The sequence below is a fragment of the Oncorhynchus masou genome, chromosome 4 (genome assembly GCF_036934945.1).
Source record: "Oncorhynchus masou masou isolate Uvic2021 chromosome 4, UVic_Omas_1.1, whole genome shotgun sequence".
In the NCBI taxonomy this organism is placed as follows: domain Eukaryota; kingdom Metazoa; phylum Chordata; class Actinopteri; order Salmoniformes; family Salmonidae; genus Oncorhynchus; species Oncorhynchus masou.
Genome location: NC_088215.1, coordinates 2,693,384 through 2,700,969, shown reverse-complemented (window position 1 = coordinate 2,700,969; position 7,586 = coordinate 2,693,384).

The following is a 7,586-nucleotide window of genomic DNA, read 5'->3' as shown; positions in this document are numbered from 1 at the left end:
GTTCTAACGGTAAACTTAACCGTAAAATGGTTTTGGGAAACAGGGCCCTGATTAACACTCGTAATTACTGTCTTAGAAACAGCACAAACTCTGCAGTTGTTGAACTGATGTGTGGTGTTAAAGGGGAAATCTGCAATTGCTACATCCATATTATGACTTTTAAATGATTTATTTATAGCAATTGATTCTTGAAGAATATAACACATGCTTCATGAGCTTAGTTCAATTGTTGTACCCCATCAGATCCCCAAATAAGCTGTTTTTACTCTAATGTTTAGAAACAATGTAAATCAACACTGTATAGCCTCAACATGGTTAAAACTATAATGTTGATATCATGGTTGGTCAGTCCTTGCATCCATAAGTCTGTCTGTCTGTAGTTACATTTCTCCAACCCCATAATCATCTTATTACCAAAACAGTGGTGGAATGACAGATTTGTTATTGTTTGAACTGCAGATTGCTGGGTTGTGTGGGTTTTTTAAACAGCAACCAAATGGCTGCCCAGAGACTTGGTTTGGTAAACAGCTGAAGGATGGGGGAAGGAGAAGTGTAACCACTCTCAAATTAATAGAGAAGGATATTGTAGAAACCGTAACACAACACCTAGCGACCTCGTCAAGAAGTTCAGACATCTTGGCGTAACAGTCACAAGGTGTTGACTTGACAGTCGCTGGACCCAGGTATGAGTTTATCTCAGGGCTACCCCCTGATTTCACTACACTATGAATACAAGGACTGGCCATCCATGATCTCATAATGATAGTTTAACCAGGTTTGTAGGCTATATAGTATATTCTATAATTCATCTATGATGTCAAAATGATAGTTTAACCAGGTTTCTAGGCTATATAGTATATTCTAGAATTCATCCATGATGTCAAAATGATAGTTTAACCACGTTTCTAGGCTATATAGTATATTCTAGAATTCATCCATGATGTGAAAATGATAGTTTAACCAGGTTTCTAGCCTGTATAGTGTATTCTAGAATCCATCCATGATGTCATAATGATAGTTTAACCACGTTTCTAGGCTATATAGTATATTCTAGAATCAATCCATGATGTCATAATGATATTTGAACCAGGTTTCTAGGATATATAGTATATTTTATAATTGCCAGTGTAGATATCCTGCGGAGGTCAAAAGCTGTTGATAAGTCATTGTATAATATTCAGCAAAGTTTTTTTCATGCCATTACATTAAAGGCAAGACACACCTAGATTCAATTACATTCATGAATTGGTTTGAAACCTTTGTTTTAAACCATTCTCAAAGTTGGTGCCTTGACGGTTTGTCATGAAATACAATTGTTTATTTATTTAAATGTAACCTTTATTGAACTAGGCAAGTCAGTTAAGAACAAATTCTTATTTACAATAACTGCCTACCCTGGACGACGCTGGGTCAATTGTATGTCGCCCTATGGGACTGCCAATCAAGGCCGGTTGTGATACAGCCTGGATTTGAACCAGGGTGTCTGTAGTGACACCTCAAGCACTGAGATGCAGTGTCTGCTGTGCCACTCGGGAGCACCAAAATCATGTTCCAGTGCTGTCCCCAACTAAAATACATCTTGGTCAACCAAGAGTCATCTGTTCTTTCTACCAATCGCCCCATGTGTTTTTATAAAATCTATATGTACTGAACTTGTCTGATGCTTTAAGCACGCTGTTTGATTAAATAAATAAGACACACAAATGATTAGAGGGAGCCGGTTGTCAACATAACCCGACCAGAGGGAGCCGGTCGTCGACATAACCCGACCAGAGGGAGCAGGTCGTCAACATAACCTGACCAGAGGGAGCCGGTCGTCAACATAACCCGTCCAGAGGGAGCCCCCCTCTGCTGCTGGACTTCGTAAATTCGTAAATTCTGCTGTTCTGCTCCTGAAATTTTCAATAATAGACTAATAAACTACAGATAGATAGACTAATAGTACCTTAAAATTATTGTCTGTGAAAAATCTACATTCTATCTAAATCCAAATTAAAATTATACAAATCTAAAAGTAACTTTTTTTGCCATTGTCAAGTATCTAAAACAAATAGCCTACATAAAGACAAACAAATGAAAACATTGCATTCTGCAGGTAGAAAATATCCTGATAAAAATAAATATCCTAGAAATCACATTGGCTGAACATGGCCTGTCTACAACAAACTTGAAACATTGTATCAACTATCAACTGGGTCAGGAAACTTGGATAGCAAGCTTGCAACATTGTATAAAATATTCTAGGGCCTCAGTTTCCTGCACAAGGGTGTTCTGGACAGACACAGCTGTAGGCTATTTGTGTAAAGGACAAGAAGTAATCAGGTATTTTATGACATTTCCACTTGATCAGAGCATTATATTTTTCCCTTTTATGCTGAGTGGTTATTGAACGGGCGAGAACTGGAAATATTTTACAAAAATACTTTGTCTATTGTCATTCGCAATTGATTTTGATCAGACTTTGTTAACTTGCTGTTTGGAGGTGAAGAAAAATTACTTTGAGAAGCTCCACAACTCATTAGTGTTGCAGTGTTAAGACAATGAGAAATACTATCCGACATCCCCAAATGGGCACATTTATAGGCCTACATTTGTGTGCATGCCAGGTAGACGAGTCCTACTGCTATATGTGTAATCAGGTATGACTATTCTTGCTCATTTTAAGACAATTGTCGTATAATTTTAACATTCATTATAGATGTCAATTGTTGTATAACATCATGGCTACGCTGTTGGCATCACCTTTTACAGTGGATTACCGCTGTTGTGAGCCTTTAATCATCTGTCTGACTTTGTTGTTCACACAGGAGAGATACTTAACTATCGTGGATCCTCTAGGGAGCCTCAACAACCTCGTGATGCTGAAGAGACAGAGAAGAGTCTCTCCAGAGCAGAACACCTCAATAAACACCTGCAGAGATCTACAGGGAAGAGAACTCACTGCTGCTCTGACTTTGGGAAGAGATTCACCTCATCAGGCATTAAAATTAATCAGAGAATACACACAGGAGAGAAACCTTACTGCTGTGTTCAATGTGGGAAAAGTTATGGTTAATCTTGCCATCTGACTCAACACCAGAGATAAAGGATCTCTGTTCAAACATCAGAAAATACATGGAGCTATTTTGTGATATCAATGAGAAATTGTCACAATGTCAAATGTTTTTAACATTGTTGTAGGAGTATTTTAAGTAATTTCACAATGTAGAACCCTAAACGTTTGCCCCATTCAATTGATTTTTCGCGTTATATAGATATTAGCCTTGGGAAAAATCCAGGCTCTGAATTGAAAGAGTACTATATATGTGATTTAACAAAAAGTGACTAACACAATAAGTGCTGTGTTACACTTACCATGTTGGTGACCGACTTGAATCAAAATACAACACTTCAAAATGTAGTTAGCTGTTTTCTACAAATTGTCCTCTAACCAATGATGTACACGTTATTCCCAGGTTCCGTGTGATTTTGAAGCTGTTAGTTTTAACAGGACATGCAACCGCAACTCCCTCCTCTCGCACACTTGATTTCAATATGATATCGTTGAGTGATGACAAATAAGTGTTGTGTTCCTTTGTTTAGCGACCCCTAAATTTAAATGCATCACTCCAAAATGTAGCTGACTGTCTTCTGCAGGTTGTCCTCTAACCAGTGAGGTAAAATATATAACCTATTTCAATGTGTTTTTTTAGTTGTGTTAGTTTCAACAGCACGTACAACCTGATTTCCCCCCTAATTGATATCAGTTATTTATTGCTACTTGTCAAAACAACAGCGTTTTTGGTTCTTGTGCAGTTTATAAGGAGCTTGTTTTAAAAAATACAAGTAATATGATTATTGTGGCAGATGTTTGTGTGTAAATAGCACATGTTATGTTTAGGTTTTCAATTTATCCCAAACTATTTCTGCATATTGGTTATTGATTTAGACGCGCTAAAACTGTGTTTTAACATTGGGGCTATCCCACCTAGCAAAATGTAATTGAAAAGCCGTTGAAAATAAGACTGTGCAAACAAATATTTCATATTTCCAATTCATGTAACATTTAGTATTGATATTTATTTATGCAACCAACTGACAATTTTTTGGTACAATTATATTGACATTGTTTCCCTGCTTTTAGAATATCAGGGTTCATTCTCAGATGTGCCAACACAAATGTACGAGAGCATGACATTGGGTACTGGGCCCCGATCCAACAACATGCCTATCAAGTGAACCCTGAAAAGAGAGAGAAGCTCCGCAGTGAGGTGAAAAGTTACTACGGATATTGCAGGAGTTTCCTTTTGAAGTCAGACAACTTGGTGGCTGATTGTCTCAAGGGTGGGCAGTCAAAATGTTTAGTGTTTTGCGTTTAGGCAGTGAGTTGCCATGGATCACAGTTTATTTTGACTGCACGTTTTCCTGTATTGGACATGAGTTTTGTTTGGGCTCGTCACAGGTGGCGTGATTGCCCGGCTCGTCACAGGTCATACTCGTCTGCAGCTGGGGGGGGGGGCATGGGGGGAGAAAAGAAAGGACGCGTGCGGATTGTACGGATGGCACAGGGGAAAGGACGGAGAAGGACGAAGAAGGGAAGAAGGAAGAGGCGAAAAGAAAGAGGAGAAAGATGGAAAGAAGGAAAAAGGGAGAGATTAAAAGAAGGTGGAAGAACGTGGAGGAGCAGAGAAGAGGGAGAAGGGGACAGTGGTACGAGAAGGAGTGGAAGAGGGAACGGGGACAGTGACGGAGAAGGAGGGAGGAGTGGAGGTGGGAGGGGGAGATGGGGGAAGGAGTGGGGGGACAGCCTGCCAGGCTTCCTCAAGGTCGAAATGAGGGATTTGGTGGAGGAGTTAGGGCAGGGCAGGATGTAGCGGGGATGGGACGTTGTGTCTCCCCGCTATCTCCTTCACCAAAGAAGAAAGGGATGAGGAGGGGGAGCTTGGCAGGAAGTGAGAGGGAGGGGGTGTGGAGTGGGAGGGGGGGCTAAGAGAGTGGCGGGGGGGGAAAAACCCGTTTGTCCTCCCGGTTTGCCTCAGCCCCTTGCATTTTAGTGGATGACTCCAGTGAGGGGTCGGTGGGCTGTTTGTTAGAGGGATCCCAACTCCTGTTTGAGGAGGTGGGGTCCCCTGACATGCAGCCCCGAGGCAAACAGGGAGGGGGGGGATGGTGGGTGGGGAGGGAGGACCCAACACACTGCCTGGGTCATGGGTTGGGATGGAGGACGGGGGATGTAGAACGTCAGGAGAGGAGAGGACGTCCCCGCCGGTGGAGATGGACCAGGGAGCATCGGGTGAGTCTCCTGTTTTTTCTTTGGTTTTGGTTTTTTCTATTTGTTGTTAATAATTAAATGAATATTTCTGTTTCTTTTTTTAGTCTAAATGTTAGGGGGTTAAGGAATAATGTTAAAAGGAGGGCGGTTTTTTGTTATTTAGAGGGTGTGGGGTTTGATTTCTGTTTTTTACAGGAGGTTCACCTGAGGGATGGTGGGGATGTGTGTAGATTTAAGAGGGAGTGGGATAAGGGGGAATCTTTTTGGGGCATAGGAGGGGTGCACTCACCAGGAGTAGGGATTTTGTGTGGGCATAGAGAGGTTAAAATAGAAAACACTTTTGTAATAATGCAGGGTAGAGTTTTGGGGATAGATGTTAAGTTTAGAGAAGCTAGATATAGGTTAATTGGGGTGTATGGGCCACAGGTGGCGGCAGATAGGAGGGAGATGGTGGACTGTCTGGCGCCCCTGTGTGTTACAAACAGGCACTTGGTGATAGGAGGAGACTTTAATATAGATTTAGGGGTAGGCGGTGATAGCAGTGCAGGTGCCATCTCTGGGCTAATGGCTTGCCATGGTCTGGTTGATGGTGGCCTGCACACTACTCCGGCAATGGTCGGTCCTACATGGCGCAACTCCAGGGGGGTTGCGCAGAGGCTCGACTACATTTTTGTATCCAGGTCTTTGGGTCAGTTGTCTGGGCGGCTGTTGCCTGTTTTCTTCACGGATCACGACGGGGTGTTCCTGCAGGTGGGGTTGCCAGTCTGCCTCTTCGGTAGGGGGTACTGGAAGTTAGATCGGGATATACTGGAGGAGCAGGCTTTCGTTGACGCATTTTTTTGTTTCTTTCGAAGGCTTGACGGCCTCCGGTCCATGTGCGAGGGGGTGTTAGAGTGGTGGGATTTAGTTAAGGGGAGGATAAGGGCTTTTATAATAGGATATTGTAGAAGGAAAAAAAGGGAGGAAAGGAGGGAGGTGGATCGTCTCCAAAGGTTAATTGAACTCGAGTACGAGGCAGGCAACCTCGGCGGGTCGATTGACTGGGAGAGATTCGCAGCCCTAAAGGCGCAGCTCAGGGAGCTGCAGGAGCAGAAGGCTCTAGCTTTCCTGGAGCGTGCGCATAGTGGCTTTCTAGAACATAATGAGACTTGTTCCGCTATGTTCTTTAAGTTGGTTAGGGCCAGGCAGAGTAGGAAGGTAATGCATGGCGTTAGAAAAGAAGATGGTAGTATAGTTAGAAAACCAGAGGAAATGGTCAGGGAGACAACTGATCATTTCCGAGGGTTTTTTAAAGAAAGGGAGATAGATGTAGAGCAGGGAAACGTGTTTTTAGAACACTTGTCCCGGCGGCTGCCGGAGGACATTAGAGACGTGATGGAGGACCAGATCTCACTAGAAGAGGTTGAGAGCGCTCTTAGGAGGATGGGAAAAGGTAAGGTGCCTGGGATGGATGGGCTGCCGGCTGAGTTTTACCTCAAGTTTTGGGGTATACTTGGTCCAGTGGTCCTCGAAGTCTTGAAGGCCATCCTTGAGACGGGGGTCCCGGGGGGATCAATGGCTGTTGGTGTGCTGTCACTTCTTTATAAGAAGGGGGAAGCAACTGACCTTGGCAACTGGCGGCCGTTGACCATGCTGTGTGTAGACTACAAGATTCTTGCAAAGGTTTTAGCAGACCGGTTGCGCACAGCCCTTCCCTACGTTGTCCATGAGGATCAGACGTGCGGGGTAGAGCGCCGCTCAATAAGATGGAACCTACAGTTGATCAGGGACTCCATCGCCTGGGTTGAAGATAGAGGGCTGCCTTTCTAGCAGCGCTAGATCAGGCGAAAGCCTTTGATCGCGTGAATAGATCTTTTCTATTCAGGGTGTTAGGTAGAATAGGATTTGGGGAGAAGTTTATAGGATGGATCCGTACATTATATGTCGGAGCGGGGTGTCGAGTTAGTGTAAATAGTTACTTAGGTGATGTTTTTGACCTCTCGTCTGGGGTCAGGCAGGGATGCCCACTCTCGGCCCTCCTCTTCGTACTGTACATGGAGCCTCTGGGGGCTGCCATTAGGGCAGACAAAGGGGTGGAGGGCTTGTTGATCCCTGGGAGCGGTGGGCTGCGTGTTAAGATGACGCAGTACGCCAACGACACTTCCTTGCTGTTATGTAAGGACTCGTGCCTGACAAGGTCCCTTGCCATCATTGGGGATTTCACCCAAGCGTCGGGGGCAGTTCTGAATCATGCAAAATCTTCCGTTAAGTATTTCGGAAGATGGCGCGGTAGGACGAATGTGCCCGGGGGGTTATCTCTCTGTGAAGGGGCCCTGAGGATTCTCGGGGTCCATTT